The 21,216-nt window shown below is 37.2% G+C and overlaps 1 protein-coding gene across 6 annotated transcripts in view; it reads left to right on the top strand.

Annotated features, from left to right (window-relative positions):
- Window positions 1-264: 264 nt before the first annotated feature.
- PNISR (PNN interacting serine and arginine rich protein) overlaps window positions 265-21,216 on the top strand; it is a 46,908-nt gene continuing 25,956 nt past the window's right edge. For 3 of the 6 annotated variants that reach the window (XM_001377616.5, XM_007484359.3, XM_016431204.2), the window contains exon 1: window positions 265-401. The gene's annotated coding sequence lies outside the window, so the exon portion shown is untranslated. Of the gene's footprint in view, window positions 402-16,724; window positions 17,009-21,216 lie in introns of those variants that run through there. The other 3 variants (XM_056818617.1, XM_056818616.1, XM_016431202.2) reach the window with 3 other exon arrangements.

Raw genomic sequence — 21,216 nt, 5'->3', positions numbered from 1 at the left:
CACACGCATTACACTGGTTGCCCACTCCAAAGGTAGAAAAGGGGCTTTCATGAAATGTAGCATCTGTTAAGGGCCGTAGCAAAGACATCCCGAGGAGCTACGTTCTCAGTTGTTCCAACCCGGCCATATAAGTGAGAAAAAGGAAGTCGACAGAATTCTTTCCTCTGAACGTTTCCAGGACAGCGGCCAACCGGGCAAAACGAGACCAAGTCACGTGTCCACATCCCTAGCGGGTTCAACAATATGGCTTGGGTGGCGGACCGGATGTTGTCAACAGTTACTTCCGGGTGACAGCGCTCTGGCGCCATCTTGTCTTGTTCGAGAAGAAGTGGAAGGAGTGAAGGGGGTGGAGAAGACGCTGTAGCGACCGCATCTGCGGTGGTGTCCCGGAGCCAGAGTGGGTGAGTGTTAGAGAAATGTTGGACAATGGGACTCATTGGGCTGCTGCCTTCCACTACGGACCTCGTGGAGCAGGCAGCGTGGAGCTATAAACGGGTTGGTTGTGTGCGTTGCCTGCGGCCGCCAAGTACTTCCCTCCCCATCCCCCCCTCACTCTTCCTCCCCCCCCCGGAGGTGACCGTGGTAGCTGTTAGGCCTAGTCAGAGCAGCAGCGCCCTCTGCGACGGGGATGCATCCCTGCTGGCGGGAATGCTACCTCTTCTTTCGGGGCAAGTCCCTTAGATGAGAGCTGGATAATTGTCATGTTCCGGGCTGGCCGTTGAGCATTGCGCGTGCGCGCTGGAAACACCCTGGTGAGGAGGATTGGGGGGGTGGGGGTGGTGGGAAGGGACAAGGCGGCAATACACGCATGTGCAAAGTAAGAGCCTGAAGCTCCTTTTGCTGTTCTTACTGCTCTAGTACCATTAAGAGGTACCTGTCCAACACTCCAGAGAAACGCTCGGCTGAAATTAGGTCTTATGGTACTGCTTGTGTTTCGAGGATTTTTATCCCATCTTCCCTGTTATACTGTAAGCTTTTGGATGTCTGGAATTCTCGTGTAATGTTTTGTCTCCTTTGTCTCCATGGTATTTTTCAGTAACTATTCTCTGGAGGCCTTCAGTATATGTTGACCAACTTATGGTGGAAGCTGACGCTTGCTTTTTGGCATTCTGATAAACATTATTACATTAAGATTCCTCCAAACAACCACAATCCATACAAAACCATTTTAGTCAAGTACATACCATTTAATTAATGGTAAGAGTATAACACAAGTACAACAAAAAAGTACTAATTTCTAGCATTTATAAAGTTTTTTAAAGGTTTGCATAGTACTTTATATCTCATTTTATCATCAGAACAACCCTGGCAGGTAGGTGCTGCCATTTTCTCTGTTTTCAGATACAGAAATGAGACCCATAAGTGACTTGTCTAAAATCACACGTGTAATAAGTGTCTGGAGCTGGATTTGAATTTAGAAAGACCCACTCTAGGCTCAGTATGCACCCCCTTGAAGCAAAAATACGACTGTTATCCAATCTTTAGAATAATAAATGGAATTTGTGGAGGGAGGAGATAAAAACCATGCTTTAAGAAATAAGTTTCTATCCAAAGTTCCATTTTCCCTTATTGCTTCTATTTACTATTTTTTTGTTACTGTTAATTCAAATAAAATATTCTGAAACTTAAAGAGTAAACTTTTCAAGCAATTATTACCGTGTTTGTTCACTAAGCAAATGAAATGGTCAACTTAGTCATTCCAGTGTTAAGGGCCATCCAACACAGGATTAGAATTTTTTTATTGTATTTCGTTTAAGTAGTTACTTTGTTCAAATACTTTATATAGGAAGTGGCATGGATTAAAGAAGTTGTGTATTGGGGCCTGTGAGATATGGCACTTTTATTTTTATTTTTTGTGAAGTTTGATTAGGAAAGCATTATACTTTCTTTCAGAGTATTATGAGACAACTGGCACCTGCTCTAGTAGTCAGAGGACCTGATTTTAAATCTTGCCTGAAGTACAGATTACCTTTTTGATTTTTGCAGAAGACATTTAACCTCCTTGGGCCTCAGATTTATTTTCTGTAAAATGAACTAGATGAATCCTGAAGTTTCTATTAATTTTATGAAATCTAGCGGTAGATACCAGGACTTTAATTTTAGTTGATAATTCACTTATATTAACCTATTATGTTTAAAGGATGTTATACTTCCTTTTATTATAACAGTAACTATGAGAGTAGAGAAAATCTTATTACAGGTAATGAAATTGAGGCCCAGAGACCCCAAATCCCATAGGGAATGAGTAAGAGCCAGGACTAAAATTGGACATCTTTTACCTCCACGTCACTGTGCGAGTGAACTTCATCTTTCTCATGTGAACAGTCTCACTGAAATTGAAGTGTATTTTTTAATGTGGAACTTTTTCTTGGAGGAAATTATGTTCTTCATGGGAGACTGAAAAACACTAGTACTGCTTTATCAAGCAAGAATGGATGGACTCCCTATTGAGACATCTAATTAGAACTTTTTTCTCCTTAAAGTCTAAATTAAATAGTTGCCTTTGTTCATATTTAATCAATGGTAGTAATAGACAACTAAACCAGTAAATTTAGGGTTCCAAACTAAATATTGTAACTAGCTTAAAGAAAAAATGAAGTAAGATTATCTTAGTAACTGGGAAAAAGGTTCTCTTTGCTTCTGAAGCTATGTAATATCATGCTAGATGTGTGTCTCCATCATTTGTGATCTGTTGTAGATGTTGGTAATTAATTTTCCCCCTCCACTGTTTATACTATTTTTTTTTCCCAGATTCTTCAAATTTTTTCAAGAGAAATAGTGACTTACTGTCAGCTCATCTGATCAGAACAGGATGACTTCTGTCAGAACAATTCTGGCCCTGTTGGTTATTTATTTAAAATTTTTCAAAGCTAGCTTTTATACCTATGGGAGTCAGGCTAAAATAATGGAAAATTAATTGAGAATACATTTTCAACTGCCTAAAATTAAAGTAGCAGTTTATTTTTAATATGATTTTGTAGAGGAAACATAGTAACATTAGAATGTAATTGTTATTTAGCTTCAGAACAAATTTGACAAGGCACTTCTAATATGCAGAGAGGTATGATTGGTTTCCCTGAAATTTCTCCCTCTCTTTCTTCCTCCTTCCTTTGTTATAAAGGATAGCTTCTCTAGGAACGGTGATGAAGGGTTTCAGGTTGAGATTTAGTCAATATAAAAACAAAAGATATCAATAAAAATACTTAAGGGTGTAATTACATGGAATGCAAAATTAAAGTATTTACTTGGTAACAATGGCTCAATTTTTGGAGTGCCTAATATATTTAAGGCATTGTGTTAGTTACAGTGGGTGATACTGGGGACATGTTAGACATGATCTTGGCACTGAAAAAAGCTTAAAAAGCAAGAAATATGAACAGTTATATAAAAAAGTGAGCTAGCCATTCAAACTAACTTAAGAAATGTCACAAAATCGTACATGATATGCCAGATGAATGGTATAGTTGAATGGATTACAAGCTAGGGATTCCCTTTAAAACAAAAACTTTTGTAGAACTCTAAGAATACAACTAATTTAAAATTCTTTTCTGTAATATTATTAATGGTTCCACTTAGAGAAATAGATGATATTAATTCTCATTTGATATATTTTTTTTAATTTTATTTTTTAATTATCAAACAAAACACACTTCCATATTGGTCATTGTTGAAATAGCAAGTCATACATAACCAAGGCTCCCCTCCTCCCCCCATGCACTGAGGTGAAAGATGACTCCAAAAATTCTTTCTCTGGAGGTGTTATAGTATTCCCTGTCATAAGTCTTTCAGGATTGTCCCAGATCATTGCATTGCTGAGAGTAGCCAAGTTTTCAAAGATAATCATTGCCTAGTATTGCTGTTATTGTGTACAGTGTTCTTCCAGTTCTGCTTATTGCATTCTGCATCAGTTCCCGCAGATCTTTCCAGCTTTTTCTGAAATCATCTTGCTTGTCATTTCTTGTAGCACAATAATATTTCATCACCAATATGTACCACAGTTTGTTCAGCCATTCCCCAAATGATGCATATCCCCTCAATTTCCAATTCTCCGCTACCACAAAAAGAGCAGCTATAAATGTTTTTGTATAAATGGATCCCTTCTTTTTTATTATCTCTTTGGGATACAGCCCCAGTAGTGGTGTTACTGAATCAAAGGATATACACAGTTTTATAGCCCTTTGGGTACAGTTCTAAATTGCTCTCCAGAATGGTTGGATCAGTTCACAACTCCATCAACAATTCAGTTGTCTCAATTTTGCCACATCTCTTCCAACATTTATCACTTTCCTTTACTGTCATTTGATCTTCATAATGACCCTTTGGGGTAAGTGCTTTTATTTTCCCTGTTTGACAGATAAAGAAACTGAGGCAACAGATTGAGTGATCTGCCCAGAGTCACAAAGCTAGTTCAGAGATGGAATTTGAACTTGAATCTTGCTGACTCTAGTTTTGACATTCTCTCTACCATCTAGTTATCCCAATCTAGAAATATGAAGCTCCTTTTTATTTCTTCCAAAGCTTAATTTTACATTTCATGTTCATTGATTGGAACACAAAAGGGGGATTAAGAATCTGATGTGATTTTCAATTAGACTTTTAGGCTGTCACCATTAGGAAATAGAAATGGATACCTATGTATAGTTTACTCTTGTCAGTGTGGAACTGAACTGAGGGAGATGTCTTGTTTCTTCTAGAAAAGAGCTTCTTAATTTTTATTGTATCATAGACCTGACAATCTTTTGAAGCCTGTGACCCCTTCTTAGAATAATGTTTTAAATAATTGAAACAAATTTTAAATTTAAGTTAGAGATTAGTGAAGGTAAAAGGTGTAATTTTCCCCCCATCCAAGTTCAAGACATCCTCTGAAATTTATCCACAAAGTCATAAAGGGGTCTGAGGACCCCAAGATAAGAATTGTTTTTTTTTTCCTAGATCAGCTGCTGGAAGAGACTATAGTTGAAATACAGATAAGAAAGTCTAAAAGGATTTCTTCTCATATTTCCTCTCTTAATGGGGGGAGAAGTGGCTTTTAATTCTTTTGATCATATCCTGTGAACCAATAACCTCGGAGAATGCAGAGTTTGATAAAAGACTATTTCCCCATGGTTTTTAATGGAACTTGGTATTTCAAATTTATACTATTATATAAAGTCTTAGATGGATGATTGCTGTACCTATGTGAGCATAGATAAAAGGGAATGTGGGGAAAATTTTTAAATGGTAGAGGAGGTAGAAGCTAAAGTTTCATTCAGTTGTGCCTGACTCTTCATGACCTCATTTTGAGTTTTTTTGACAAAGATACTGCAATTTTCTTCTCTAACTCATTTTACAGGTTAGGAACCAGAAGCAAAACAGTTAAATGACTTGGCCAGGTTCACACAGCTAGCAAATGCCTGGGACCAGACTTGAACTTAAGGAAGATGAGTCTTCCTGACTCCAGGGCAGGGCTCTATCCACTGCCTCACTTAGCTGCCTTCCATAATAACAGTAGCTAGCAATTATTTAGTGTTTTAAGGTTTGCAAAGTACTGTATAGTATTGCTTTTAGTCCTCATGACAACTCTACAAGTATCATTATTCCCATTTTGCAAGTGAAGAAACTGAGATATCGCTTAGGTGACTTTTCTAGCCCGAGATAGGATTTAGACTTCTGGCTCCAAATCCAGCTACTCATGTCTACTACATTTCAAGAACAGTCAGGTGGGAAAGACAGTTGTAGGAATTCAGATGGGGCAGTCAGAATGAAGTGGAGTTATTTTCAGAGGCTATGGTATTTCCTTTTTAAAAAAAAATTGTATTTCTAATTTAAATCCCAAGGTATGGGCTACTGTGGTTGGTGGATTAACTGGACAAAGTAAACTAAATTTATTGGGGATGGGGTAAGACAAAAAGAAACAACCATTTATATAGTTACTATGTCAGGCACTTTACAACAGTCTCATTCAGTTATCACAATTTTTGATCCTATGTGGTAGGTGCTTTATTATTCCCATTTTACAGTTGAGGTAACTGAAGCAAACAATTTAAGCCCATTTTCAGACAGCTAGTAAATGTCTGAGACCAGATTTGAACTCAAGCCTTCCTTGACTCTATGCCCATTGCTCTGTACACTTTACCACCTAGCTGCCTTCATACATATTAAATAAGCATAAGAACATTTTGCATCTTTGCAACAAATAGACAACTTTCATATTTTAGGTTTTTTAAATCATTTGTTTTATAGTATTTGACATTGAAATCCCAAGATTAATAAGTGAGTTCACAAGATAGACCAACACATTATTTCTTCATTGGTTTTCTTTGGAGTTTGTTAGATGAATTCCCAGGCCACTGGTTCATGTTTATTTCAATCTTTGGGATAAATTTCTTAGCCTTTCATGAGTTAGTTTGTTTCAGTATCCTAGCTCCAATTGTGAATTTCTGCAAGTTCCAAAACTACTCAGTATGTCAATATATTTATCAGAATTATTATTACCTCTATAAGAGCAAGATTTCAAGAATCACTAGAAGTTGTGAAAGGAAATTCTTGGTTCTCTTTGTCTATTCTGAGTTTACACTTGTGAAAAAGGGAGTCCTTTATTCTCTTTGCCTAGTTGGAGTTAAAACTTTGGTTAACAATAACTTAAGTACCCCTATAGATTGTGAGGACCCTTTGTTTGCTTTAGAATTAATCAATAAAAGCTAATGCACCCATACTTAACCCTAAAGTGAGGGAAGTCCACAAACTCTTACTATAGGAGTTTACACCTCCTAAAGGAAAATACCCCTACTTAACCTTAAGTTGTAGGGAGGTCTGCTAAACTGGCTGACAACTCAGAAATCTGTGAATCCTAGGAGAGTTTTAACATCTTTAGAGGTGAGAGGTCAATCCCACAGACACTGCCTCTGGGCAGTACTGGACAATTTGGAAACTGATTGGCCCCTGTAAAGAAGGGCAGGGACAGGAAACCATCATAAAAGCCACAAAATTCATTCTTGGTCTGGGGCAGTCTGGTGAAGTTGAGTCTCCTGGAGAGATAGCCTTTGAGGGAACTTGCCTGCAGACTGCCACTGGTATTGGGGCTTCAACTTAGACTCAGACTCCTGGACTACTTTGTTAAATAAACTTTTAACTTGAGATACAATAATTTTGGTGATTACGTTATTTCATAATTTAAGTACAACCATTAAATTTATCCTTTACAAAGTTAAAGAAAAAGCCTAACATTTCCTCAGAGAATGTTTTACAATCTGTTGATTATGCTCAGGTTTTATAGGCTTGCTTTGGCTTTGGTATAGCCTTGAATGAAAAAGTGAATTTTTTCAGTAAAAAGTGTCTCTTTTTTCCTCCTATTTTAGAAGTTATCTTTGAATTATGTTGCACATGTCCAGTGTATTTTCTTCATAGTAACATATAACAATTGCTTTTTTTTACTAGTCTTATGTATTTCCAACTATAAAAGGGGAAAGAATTAAGCGTTTGTATTGCACCTACTATCCAAGTTCATACTAAGATTTTCTCATTTGACAGTAACTCTTTGAAGTTGGTACTATTATTTATCATCATTTTACACTTGAGAAAAGAGGTTAAGTGATTTTCTCAATCATACTAAATGTGTGGTACTGGATTTAAACTCATCTCTTTCTGCCTCGAGACACTTAGCTTTCTCCACTGTTTCACCAACTGCCTCTGTTAACCTGTAAGAAACTATGATGTGCTATAGAGGAATCAGTTATAACTAGTCGCCAGGCCAGGCCCATCTGAAGGTTTTGGTTTCTTTTCTGAGGATTAGTCTTTTTTATATAGGAATATATCTCAGTTCTTGGCTTTTTTTTGTTTTCAAACACATTGTCCTTTTGAGTTTTAGTATTGGTGATCCTAATTCATTGTGGGCTTGCATAATCCTTGACTTGTATGATTTATGCACTAAGAGCTGCTGAAGTATTTTTAACACTGAATTGTGCACTTAAAAAGCTATGACCTTTGTGTATTTCCTTAAAGGAATATTCTTTAAAACCATAGAATAAAAAATAAGTCAAAAGAGAACAGTGAAATGCGTATGGCACGAAATCCAGCACTTAACTGACAACTAACTAAAAATGAGAGTTCATTCTGTTTTCATTTGGTCAAGTCAAATATTCTGAATTAGCCTTGTGTTAATAGAACCATAATGTGGTCATTGCTGTCAAAAAATGAAAGCATATTGATTATTACTTGTTCCCAAGTAATTTTTACACTATTGTGAATCAACCCAAGGGGATGGTAGCTACTAAACACCAGTTTCCTTAAGTTCCAGGGTTACATTGGCAAAAATGAACTAGAATTGATAGGAATTTTAGAGATCCATTTTGTCTAATTTCTTGTTTTACAGATGAGGAAACTGCACCCCAGAGAAGTGATGCAGATTGTTCTGTCACACTGCTATTAAGTAGTATGCCTAGACTTTAAATTCAAATCTTTAGATTCCAAAACCAGAGCTTTTTCCCCATAGTAAACATGATTTACAAGCTATAACATTTTTTTGTTTTGCCCTCTTTTTTTGCTGCTTTTTGTTTTGTTTTTGCTTCGAATATGTCCAGTTTAAATGTTAAAACTGAGACAAACTTATCAAAAGAGACTTTTCCTTCTACTTTTTTTTGAAACTAGAGGCAGTCTCAAATTCTCCACCACTTCTTCACTTCATACTTCAAAACAACTTTGTGGTTGCCTGTTTTTCTTTGGGGGGCGGGGCAGGGAATTTGTTGACATTGTTTTTACACTGTGCCAATTTTTTACTATCCCACTCCTGTGAACCTTCAAAATCACTTTTTTCTTCCATCCTCTCCTCTGACCTACTAATCCATTACCTCTCTCTTTTATCTTAAGTCTCTAGGTAGAGAGATGAGAGAGAGCCCAAGAGCACACTAACTCAGGCAAACACATGCACAAGTCAGCCCAGGAATTAAGTCCCCTGGGATACAAACAAGAAAGCCCCCACCCTCAAAGAGCTTATGTTCTAATTGAAGAAGATGATACTTTTATAAAGGGAAATGGTAAAGAGTAGGGAGTATATGCAGCAGCATGGTATGGCAGTGTAGTTGGGAAAATGACAGGGTGGCCATACTCCTGACAAAAATATGGTGAGTTTCCCCATCAGAGTCAGATTTCTATGGGTAGATGTCAAGATTCTAGGGGTGGGGGGAGAGGAGTAGGGAATAAGGAAAGAGAAGGGTTGGTGACTTAAATAGTATTGTATGAAGATGGCATAAAAGTGGCTTCTCAGTTGACTTCTTCCCTACCACATCTGTAAATAGGCCCTGATCCCACTCCTTCTCACCTTAAAAAGCCTTCCCTTGATTTTACACTTCCCTTAAGCTATTGTCTTTTCCCTTTCACAAAAAAGTCAAATACCTAGGAAGGGTTGTCTGATATGTTGCTTCCATTTTCTCTCCTCCTAGGCCTCAGCCCCTTGTACTCTGGCTTCCAACTGCACCTCTCAAGTAAACAACTTACCTTTCCAAAGTAATCAACAATCATTTGACTGTTTAATCCAGTGGCCTTTTCTCAGACCTTAGCCTTCATATTTTCTCTTCCTTAACTCCTGCCCTTATACCAGTATATGATTATACTACCTTAAATGTCCTAACTTCACAGTTTCTCAGCTTATTTCCTTTGACCTATTCCTCCTCCCTACCTCATCCACACACAAAGATGGTCTTACCCTTGATTTGCCATTCCCCCCATTACTTCCATGCTCCTCAACTCTGAAATTATCTTATTTGATCATAATCTGTTGCCATTCTATCTTTACTTTCCTACCTCAAACCCAGTTCTTTAGTCACACAGGGTCTGATCTTGTAATTCCTCAGTTCATTCTTGGGCCATCACCACTGCACTAGCTACAGTCTTGTAGTTTCTCCATCCTTAACCCAGTGAACTAGTTCGGCTCTATGCTATCCTCTTCTCTTAAGTTCCTTAACCCCTATTTTGCTGATTTTTTCCCTGCTAAGTCTCAGCCCTGGAACACTCTCATCCTCCACTGCCTTGATTCCTAGTGACTTGTTGTTGAATGAATTTGGCTTTTAAAAAAATCATACAATCAGAAAATCATGCAATTGTACTGACTTAGTCCACTACAAATTTATGTTTATATAACTCCAGCTGGGTTTTCACTCTTTCAAGGTAATAATTTTATGCCTCCCTAATTAATTCACGTTCTCACCACAGGTTCTTCAAACCTTTTCATTCCTCCTTAAATTTCCCATGGCTCCTCTTCTACCAACCCTTTTGCCTGAGAACCTTGCCTCTTTTTTTTTTTTAACTGAAAATATGTAGATCATTCCTTGAGAGCTCCCACTTTTATTCTCATATCACTCATATTCCTTCTGCCACTATCTCCTTCTTTACTCTGTTTCACATGTAGGTGTGAACTTCCTTGTGTTAACTTGGGGAAAACACAATTACTAAAGTAGTCAGAAAAAAACAAGTCTTTAATCAGGAAAGAGATAGTTGTTCAATATTTGACACAGAGTCAAGTGCCCATAAACTACACAGAACCAAGCACTCTGGCAACAGTATCTCTTGAGAGGATCACTATGCTAGATGATCCTCTGAAGAACAATAGAATTTGGGGAACTAAGGTCAGGGGAATGTGATTGATTGACATTACCATGGTTACAAGGAAATGAGGAGCCCAAACTACACTGACTGTATGCAAACAGGGTTGTAAAAGAAACCATAGCTAGAGGCTGGGGGTGTATATCAGGGAATGGTGTACTTACAATAGATACTAAAAGATGGTCTTTAAGGTAGTGGTTCTCGGAAACAAAGGGGGAAACTTCTAAGACAAAAACAGTATTTAACATTTGATTAGATCTGCTAGCCCCACCTAAACTGGAATTGTCAAGTACTTTTGGTCTATTGTTCAGTCTGAAACTGGTGAGTCTGAGACCTCCTTTTGGGGGTATTCTCATAGGACAAGGGCAAACTTGGGGTCTCCAGATTTCAAGTTGACATTTGCCAAGACTCTCAAAATGCACAAGAGAACTCATTCTATCCCTATTCCTCCAGTAGATTGCTTCCTCTATCATCTCTACTCCCTCACTTTGAAATCTCTCTTTGACTGCTTTCTTGTAACCTACAAATGTACCTATATATTCCATACCTTTTCCATTTGAAAAAAAAAAATCCTTATTTGATCCATCCATTCTCCACTTGTGGGAGAAATATTTCTCTCTCTCCAGTGTCGCCTTTTTAATGTCATCTCTCTGTGACCTGGAGGTCAAATATCCTTGAGTAAATTCAGGTATAGATAAATCCTCTGAGGAAGGAAGTTAAAGAACCAAGGAACTGGTTCCACAGGCACTGCCCCTGGGTGGCCCAGGCAAATTAGGAAACTGATTAATTCCTTAGATTTGATGTTTGAGAGTTAATGGGTGGAGAAGAGTTTATATAAGTGGAGACCAGGAGGTCTTAGGGATCTTGGCATGCTTGTGAAGAAGCTGAGGAGACTCTGTCTTATAAGCTAGAGGCCCATAAATGGCAGCCATAGATTTGAAAGTTAAGTATCCCTCTACTTCTCCCCAATCTTTCCCTCTCTTTACTATTACTATTATTGCTTTGATTTAATAGTCATTATGTTATTACCATCCTCATAATTTTAGTTATTACACACTGCAATCTTTTGAGAAAGCTATCTATAAAGGTGACTCCATATTCTCTCCTTCCATTCTTCTTAACTAATGCTCTATAGACTGCTCTGATGTCATTTAAGTGAAATTGCTCTCTTCAAAATTAATAATTTTTATTATTTTTTTAATCTTTACCTTGTCTTACAATCAATACTATGTATTGGTTTCTAAGGCAGAAGAGTGATAAGGGCTAGGCAATGGCAGTTAAGTAATTTGCCCAGGGTCGCACAGTCAAGAAGTATCTGAAGTCAAATTTGAATGCAGGACTGCCTGCCTTTAGGCCTAATTCTCTGGATCCACTGAGCCACTTAGCTGCACTCTTAATTATCTTTTAATTGACAAATCTAATGATCTTTTCTCAGTCTCTAGCCTTCTTAATGTGGAGATAGAATTAACTCTCCCCTTGTCTATTTTTAGTTAATCAAATCAAGTTAATCAAACTAAGTACCCCTACTTAGTAGCTAGCTAACCATTAAGTAAGAGAACTCACAAGTCACTTACTAGTTTACACTGTAAAAATTAAATTTATATCTCTAATAATAAAATATTACATTTATTAAAGATCATTAGAAATCAAGGAATAAAGAGGGATACAGAATAAAAACCACGTGCCCATGGTTGATTAGCCATTTTCAAATTTTCCCCACCTTACCACCATCACTGCTAATGCTACATCATGCAAAAAAAGAGACACAGGAGAGATTATAGGGAATTCTGGAAAATACCAAAGACTTCTGGGGAATGAAGTCAAAGGTTCAAAATCTCCATTTATATAACACCCCCAAAGGCCATAAGCACTGTGCCCGCCCGCCCCCCCCCCCCTTGGGCAGTGCTAGGCAGACTGCAATTGTTTCCTTTAAAGTAGGGGAGAGACAGGAAGTGAAGTGGAAAAGGGGGGATAAAAGACCAAGTCCAAGGACTGATTCACTCACTCTGCTTCAGTTAGCTGTGCTGGAGAAGGTTGTTTTGGTTCCTTGGAGAGACTCTTCCCTTGGATTCTGTGCCAGTGAGTAGAGCTGAAGTGACATGCTTTTCCTTGGATTCATTCTGTGTTGGTGGAACTCTGGCTGAATATACCACTTGGACTTCTGACTGAGGAGTCCTGGGTAATCCATGTGGTCTTAGAGAAGCCCCTGGGGGTGTGGTGGGGCTGAACCAGACTTCACTGGAGTAGCACTTAGGGCTGGTAGGCTAGACCAGACTTTTGTCTCCATCCTATATTTCCCACTTTCACTATTTACTTTGTTGTAAATAAAAGCTGCTAAGTCATTTTGACTTAGGGGCTAATATTTTATAAATGACGACTACAGTATTATTTTATAATTCATATTGAGTCAGACCAATTCTAAATCTTACATTGACTTATTTTCAGCCTTTGACAATATTGATCACCATCTTCTTAATACTCTCCTATCTGGTGTAGATGACACTGCAGTACTCAACAAAGTGTTTGGCTCATTATATGATGCTTAATAAATATTTATTGACTGATTGGTTTACCTCCTACCCAAGTACTACTTGGTCTTCTTCAAGATCTTGGTTCAGATTATTTCCTATGCCTAATCCAGGTCACTCCCAGAATCTCTTCTCTATACTATTTCACTTGGTGATTTCATCAGCTTTCCTGGATTAAATTATCTACTCATTCTTATCTACTTATTCAGCTTTAATCTCTGCTAACCTCTATACTTGCATCCCCAATTACCTATATTTTCATCTAGATGTCTTTATGAATATCTTAAACTTTACAAATCCAAAATCGAACTAATCTTTTCCCCAAAACCGTTCTCCCCTTCCTGTAACTGTCTAGGACACCACCACCATCTCTCAGATTTGCAACCTAGGTGTTGTCCTCTACTACTCATTCTCTTGTCAAGGCCTGTTGTTTTTACCTCTTTTAACATCTCTTGCATATGTCCTTCTCTTCTCTGACACTCCATTCCAGTCTATTTTCCACTCAGCTGTCAAAGTGATCTTAAAGCATAGACCTAACCTCAGGTGTCATTTCTCACCCATCCCCATATATTCAGTCAACTCTAGGTTCTTTCCTATCATCTCAGGATCACATAAAATTCTTATTGGGCTTTTCACTTCATAATCTGACCTCTTCCCTTCTGTCCCCAACATAATTAAATATACCTTTTCAGTCTTTTTATACTTTATACCCTTCTAAGATCTAGTGACACTGTCTTTTTTGTTCTTCCACAAACAAGACTCCATCCTCCCAACTCCAGGCATTTTTACTGGCTGTTCCTCATGTTTTCATTGCTCTCCTTGCTCATCTTCACCTCCTTTCTTACTTTATTTTCTTTAAATCCCAGCTGAAATCTCGCTTTCTACAGAGAACATTTTCTGATCCCTCTTAATTCTAGTTAACTTGTTTCTACATAATTTTTTACCTATTGTTTCCCCCAGTTAAATTATGGGCTCCTCAAAAGTACAGACTGTCTTTTATCTTTCTTTATATCCTCAGTGCTTAGCACAGTGCCTGACACTTAAATACTTATTGATTGACTTCTTGATCTCTGTGGTTTTTGACAAACTTTTTCTTCTTTGGTTTCTGTGATGTTGACCTTTCTTGGTACTGTTACCCCTCTTACCTTAGAATCCTTTGCTCTTTCCCAACTAAGTGTAGAAGGTCTCTCAAGGCTTGTTCTTAGCCCTCTTTATACTTTCTTTCTTGGTGGCCATTTTGAACTCTCATTTATTCTATGAACATCTCACTGTAGAAGATTCCTAAATCTTTATAACAAGCCTACTATTTCATCTGAATTATCACCTTCTTGCTAGTTAGCTATACTTGGATGCCTTATGAGTATCTCAGACTGACCATATCCAAAAGCATAACTTAATTTCCTCCCAAACCCAACTCATCTCCAGATTGATATATTTCTGTTCTCTTATCTTTACAGGTACCTATTTTCACAACTCTATCCCTGGCTCTTCCACATCTCGATTTCTGTATATCTAATCACTTGACAAGTCTTGTTGATTTTACCTCCACATTTCTTATATATGTTCCTTTCTTTTCACTTGCAGCCTCCACCATAGCTCAAGCCCTTCACAGTTTTTAACTTGGACTATTGTAATAACTTCCTAATTGATCTTCATGCTTTCAGAGACTTCCCTCTCAACTCTATTCTCATATAATTGCCAAATTGCCAAAGACTAAAACACAGATTTCATCATGTCATTCTGTTCCCCCCCCCCCCCCCCCAAATCTGAATTGACTCCTGTGGGAAGGGAATTCACCTCCCCATTCCCATGTCGCTTTGTTTGACGTCATCAACCAGGGACCTGAAGATCCTTTACCACTGAGATGTGCAAGTATAGACAAACCCTTAGAGAAAGGAAATTGAGACCAACAAGATAGGAAACTGATCCCACAGATACTGCCCCCCCCCCCCCTGCAAATTAAGGAACTATGATTGGTTCCTGAGGTGTGGGAGAGTTTGGAACTTGAAGGAATGCCTGTTGGTGGTGAGCTTCAATCCATTATTGTAGTCAAGAGATTACTAAGCTAGTTATTTCTCTACTCCTCTACCTTTCCCTCTCTTTATTATCACCACTTTAATGTAATAAAGCTACTAGCAGCCCTATAATTTAATTTTAACTCTAACATTCCTCATTATCTTTTCTTTCTCAGCCTTGCTAAGAATGGTTCCAACACATCTGGAATTAATTTCCTTATTTTTCCTTGATAGAATGCCTTCTTGGTCACTCCCCCCCCAATTCCCATTCTTTATTAGCATACTCTCCGTGAAAGCATTCTGTATTTACCTGTTTTATGTACAAGTTTCTCTGAAATAAAATGCAATCATGGAAGCTTCCTTTCTTAGCTCAGTGCCCTACATAAAGTAAGCACTTAATAGGTGTTCATTTTAATTGAATTAAAGTTTTTTATTACCAGCAAGATATATCTACATCAAGACACTAGTTGTTTTATCATGCTCTACTCATTTTAACTTCTTAAAACTTGCATTTCCTCATTGCAAAAGCTGAGCATAATGATATTAGGCAAGATGGTGAAGTAGTAGGCAGTATGTACAGTCTAACTCTCAACCACAGCCATTAAACAGAAATCTAGAAATCTTGATTTCTGATTTAGAAATCCAGGAAAAAGTCATTTTTCTAGCTCAATATGGCATGGGTAGGGAGACAGGTCTTTGGACATTAGGGTTAGTACTGTATTCCAGAGCTTTACTCACTACTTAATGTTTGGTCCCAGATCTAGCTCAGGTTAAGGAAAAGATCTGTGTCTATCTATGGGTTGTAATCCAGAGTAAGTAGCCATTTCAGACCCTGCATTACATACTGAAAAGAGCTGATGTGTGACTTTGACTGAGGAAAAGGTCATATAGGTATCAGATCCAGCCCTCAATCAATATTTGGTAAAATAATCAGAACAGGAAATCTAGACCTGTTGAGCCTAAAAAAAAAAAAAACTTTTCATCAAATTTCTCTGATAAATAGTTCCTTTCTAAGATATTCAGGCACACATCATAGATGTTGTGGGTTTGGTTTCAATAAAACAAATGACACAACTTTTTTGGTTTTCCATGCGTATAAAATTATGTTTATACTATGCTATAGTCTATTAAGTATGCTACAATGTTATGTGAAATTATATAAATATAAACCTTTAAATTATAAAAATAATTATTTTTTAAATGTACATTCCTTAACTTAAAAATACATTGTTAAAAATGCTAATCATCAACTGAGCCTTTTGCTAGTAGAGGGTCTTGGTCTTGCATTGATGTTAATGTTTGCTGACTGATCAGGGTAGTGGTTTCTGACTATTGGGGTGGGTGTAGTAATTTCTTAAAATAAGATGAAAATGAAGTTTGCTGTGTCAGTTGATGCTTTCTTTTATTTCAACACTTAGAGGCCAATGTGTGTTTATTAATGGGCCTAATTTTGATATTTTTGTGTTTGGGAGAAGAGGGTTGGTAGAACAGTCAGCATACAACATTTATCTATTGAGGTCATCTCTCAAACTCGAATATGAAACCGTAATCATCAAAACAATTTGGTACAAGTTACGAAACAAAGTTGATTAGTGGAACAGATTTGGTATATACTGAGCAAATGGATAAACTAACTGATAAATCCAGAGATCTCAAATATTTGTATCACTTTTTGAGGAAAACTTAAGAAAACTGGAAAGTGGGCTGTCAGAAATTAGATGTAGACTAACCTCTTCCACTGTATATAGCAAGATAAGTTCCAAATGGGTACATGACTAAGACATAAAGGGTGACATCATAAACAAATTATAAGAGCTTAGGAAGAAATTATGTCAGATCTGTGGATAGAAGAGTTCATGACCAAACAAGGTATAGAGAGAATCACAAAAGGTAAAATGGACAATTTTCATTATTATAAAATTTAAAAAGCTTTTTTACAAACAAAAAGTTCAGTTAAAAAGAAGAGATTAATAGGAAATAATTTTTGCATTGTTTCTCTAATATCTCATTTCCAAAATATATAGAGAATTAATTCAAATTGATTAAAATAAGCTCAATGCTCCAATTGATAAGTGGTCAAAAGATATGTTAAGGTAGTTTTCAGAGAAAGATATCCAAGCTATTAATAGCCACACCAAAAAAAAAAAATCCAAATCACTAGTGATTGGATAAATGCTAATTAAAACAATTCTTTGAGTTTCCATCTCAAGTCAGATTGGCAATTGGCAAAAAAGGAAAATGATGTGATTTGAGAAAATATGCACACGTATATCAGCTCTTTGTGGTAGCTCGAAACTAGAAATTAGTGCTAATTTTTTGGGAGTGGCAGAACACATTATGGTATATAAATTTGATGGTATTTTTTTTTTTGCTATAAGAAATGATGAAGGGGACAACATCAAAGAAACCTGGGAATATGAAAATGTAGTTATATAAGTGAACAGAACCAGAGACAAGCACTTTGTAGCCACTTAAAAATTCTGATTCAATGCAATGAACAATTGTGATTCCAGAGAACCCATGATGGTGCCTGTTAACTTTCCCTGATAGGGAAGTGATGGACTCAGTACAGATTGTGTTTTTATGGGTTTCTTTTTTTTTTTTTACATGACCATAGTAGAAATTTATTTTGACTCCAAATATTTGTTATACAAGGTTTTCACTTTTTCTTGTCAGTGACAGGGGAAAGTGAGAGAGGGAAAAAGGAAAATGATTATTAATTGGAAAAGGAAATGGGGGAGGGGAGACCATAAAGCTGATAATCATATGAGTGTTCGAAAAATCTTTATATGGTTTTCAGTGTGACTGCCTTTTGGGATGCCCTATATTATTTGTCTACCTACCTCGCAGGAGGAAAGTTTAAGCCATAAGGTTTTAAACTAGAAGGGAGGGGTAATTACATCCTGATAAAGGCAGTATAGACAATGAGGAAATATCAATACTAAACATGAATGCACCAAATGGTATGGCAACCAAATTTCTAAAGGAGAAATTAGAGACGAAGGAGGAAATAGATAGTAACTCCCAGTGATCATTGGGGGATTGTGACGATTGGATTTAACTCTCTCTTGATTGTAACAATGAAGATACTTAACTCTTCCTTTATTGTGAAGATTACATTGTAATCCCCTGATTGTAACATTGAATGTATTTGGCTCTTCCTTTATTGGGAATATTGAATTGTAATCCAGTCTTTTTTTATTTCAATCCCCAAAAGTTGGTAACTCAGTATTTGAAGTAGATCTATCCATTTTAACTATGAAAATGTGTTAACCAAAAAAGGTGTTAAGTAACCAAAAAAGGTATAATCTAACCAAAGAAGGTGTGAACTAAAGAGTGGACAGTCCTGGAGAGGAGCGTCTGCCTTGATTGGTAGATATGAAATTTAGGGGAGGTGACACAAGAGAAAAAGATCTTTAAATAGAGAACCGCAGAGTCTGGCCAGAGGAGATAGATTCCCCTGACTCTCAGTTAGATATTTTGAAGAACTCTTGACTCGGAGTTGGACTGGAGGATCAGTCTCTTGAGCTTGGAGTGAAGAAGAGTCACTTGGAGGAGAGACTAGAAGATAGATACTTGAGGAGAGACTGGAAGACAGACACTCAGACTTGGCTGTGAAACTTGACCCTGGAGGAACTCCTGCAGGAAATCTCATCAGACTGCTTTCCTTTTAGATGGTCACCATTGGTGAGTGAAAGGCTGGCTTAGTTTCTCTGCCTTTCTGGAGGTGTGAACCTCCGAGAAAGGCCCATCATCTTGAGACTTCTTTCCCTGATGAGGACCTTAGAATTTCTTCCTGGCTCAGAGGAAGCTGGAGTTTTCTCTTTCTCTCTCATTCCTTAATATCTTCCCTCTATTGTAAATAAAACTAGCATAAATTACATTTTACTTTAGTAATTCACTTTGGGATTTGGAAATTAAATCCCTTGTGACCACCAATTTAATATTCAGTCTCAACCAATAAGTTTAACAAACTATACTAGTCAGAGACCTGAACCTTCCTCTATCAGATCTAGATAAATCAAACCAAAAAACAAATAAGAAAGAGGTAAGAGATGTGAATGAAATCTTAGAAAAATTAGAGTTAATATACATGGGGGGGAAAATAGAGACAAAAAGGAATACACCTTTACAGCAGCACATGGTACATTCACAAAGATTGGCCATGTACTAGGGCATAAAAAGATGACAAACAAGTGCAAAAGAGAAGAAATAATAAATGGAACCTTTTCAGATCACAATGCAATAAAAATAATAATTAGCAAGGGTACATGGAGAGGCAAGTCAAAAATTAATTGGAAATTAAATAATATGATTTTTCAAAATTGGTTAAAGAACAAATCATAGAAACAATTTCATTGCAGAAAATGATAATGATGAGACATCCTTCCAAAATCTATGGGATGCAGCCAAAGCAGTACTCACGGAAATTCATATCCTTGAGTTCACATATTAACAAATTAGGGAGGGCAGAAGTCAAAGAATTGGGCATGCAAATTAAAAAACTAGAAAGTGAACAAATTAAAAATACCCAGATGAAAACTAAATTAGAGATCCTAAAAATTAAAGGGGAAATTAATAAAACTGAAAGTAAAAGAACTATTGAATTAATAAAATAAGACCAGAAGTTGGTACTTTGATAAAACAAATAAAATAGACAAAGTACTGGTTAACGTTTTCTGGAGGCGGAGAGTGGGTTGGTGGCAGCGTGCTGGGCCTTTCGGCATCTTAGAGTGGCTACAAGCTATTGTTCGGTTCAGTGGTGAGTTTCTGGCTTGAGTTTTCCTCCTTTACTTTCTGGCTTTATCAAACTCTTAGAAGCCTCTAATCTTCTTCAGAGACCTAGAGGCGAGATTTTAAATTTCCTCTTGGCACAGGCTAGGCAGGAGAAATCTTATATCCTCTTTCCTCCTCCTTAAATTCTTTCCCTCTATATTAATTAAATTACCATAAATTTCCAGACTGACTTGAGTATTTTATTTGAGATTTCCCTTGGTGACCAATTAAATATAGATTTTAAGTCACGACCCTAAAATTATCTTTATAGTCACTAGCATGATTTTTAGGGTGCAGCAACAAAGCAGATGTCAGAACCTCTTTTAAAATGTCATTTCTAGTGACAATATCTTATTTCTGTGTTTAAACATTTGTCAGGGTCTAGAACTTTGGAGACAAGAACATAATCTTCTGGGTCTTTAATGACTGTAGCACCTGCAGGAGCAGTTGCCAGTTTGCATCTCCACAGAGTTTCCTTGCTTATGATGATGTCTGAGGCCTCTGCCCTGGAAACATTGTTATTCCCAAATCCTGTGTTCTTAGGGTCCTGTGCTATCACCATTATGATCTGAGGAAAGATCAGGTGTTGTTGATATATGGTCTGCCTGGCACACTGCCTCCTATATCTTCTCCAATGGTACCTTGCTCCTTCAAGTAGGTTGGATACTGTTGTATGTGATGGTTGACAACCTATTTCTAGAGATGATGGTTAATTAGTACTGGGCTTGAATCAGAAATGGAGGTGGAGTTTTGGAGTGGAGCTGGATACTAGCCTTTTAAGTGCTTCTTCTGTGCCTATCTGTCTATTGGTGACGGTTGGTCAACAGGTATTGGTAGTGAGAGAAAAGTAAGCCCCCCCCTCTCCACAATGATTTCCACCTTCAAGGAAGCAGGTTTGGTGGTTTCAGAGGGCACTTCTATTCCCAAGGCTCTTGGATTCAATGTTCAAGGCTTTCCTCTTTTGGATATGAAGGAAAATCATCAGTAAGAGTGGTTGTTTTTTGAGTTGTCTGGTACATGTCTCTTCCCCCATAGGATGTCTTGCTGCATCTATTGGAATTGGAATAAAAAATGGAGTATAGCGAGTTAAAGGAGATGATCTTAAAGTATTAGAAGTAGTTCTTAGAGATAATGGTCAGGAGCAAAAGGTATATTCGTATGTGTTTGTAAGTAAGGTTGCTAGATTCTTTTTTAATTTAAGTTTCTTAATAAAAAAGTAGTCTCTTTCCCTCCTCCTCCTACTAAAAAGAGAAATCAAAATCCTTAAGTATTTTAATCTGTATCCCAGCTCTTTCTTTCACCTTTAACTATACTCTGCATCA

Source organism: Monodelphis domestica, chromosome 2, assembly GCF_027887165.1.
Source record: "Monodelphis domestica isolate mMonDom1 chromosome 2, mMonDom1.pri, whole genome shotgun sequence".
In the NCBI taxonomy this organism is placed as follows: domain Eukaryota; kingdom Metazoa; phylum Chordata; class Mammalia; order Didelphimorphia; family Didelphidae; genus Monodelphis; species Monodelphis domestica.
The sequence above is the reverse complement of the archived record's forward strand: the minus strand, read 5'-3'. Positions and strand labels throughout refer to the sequence as shown.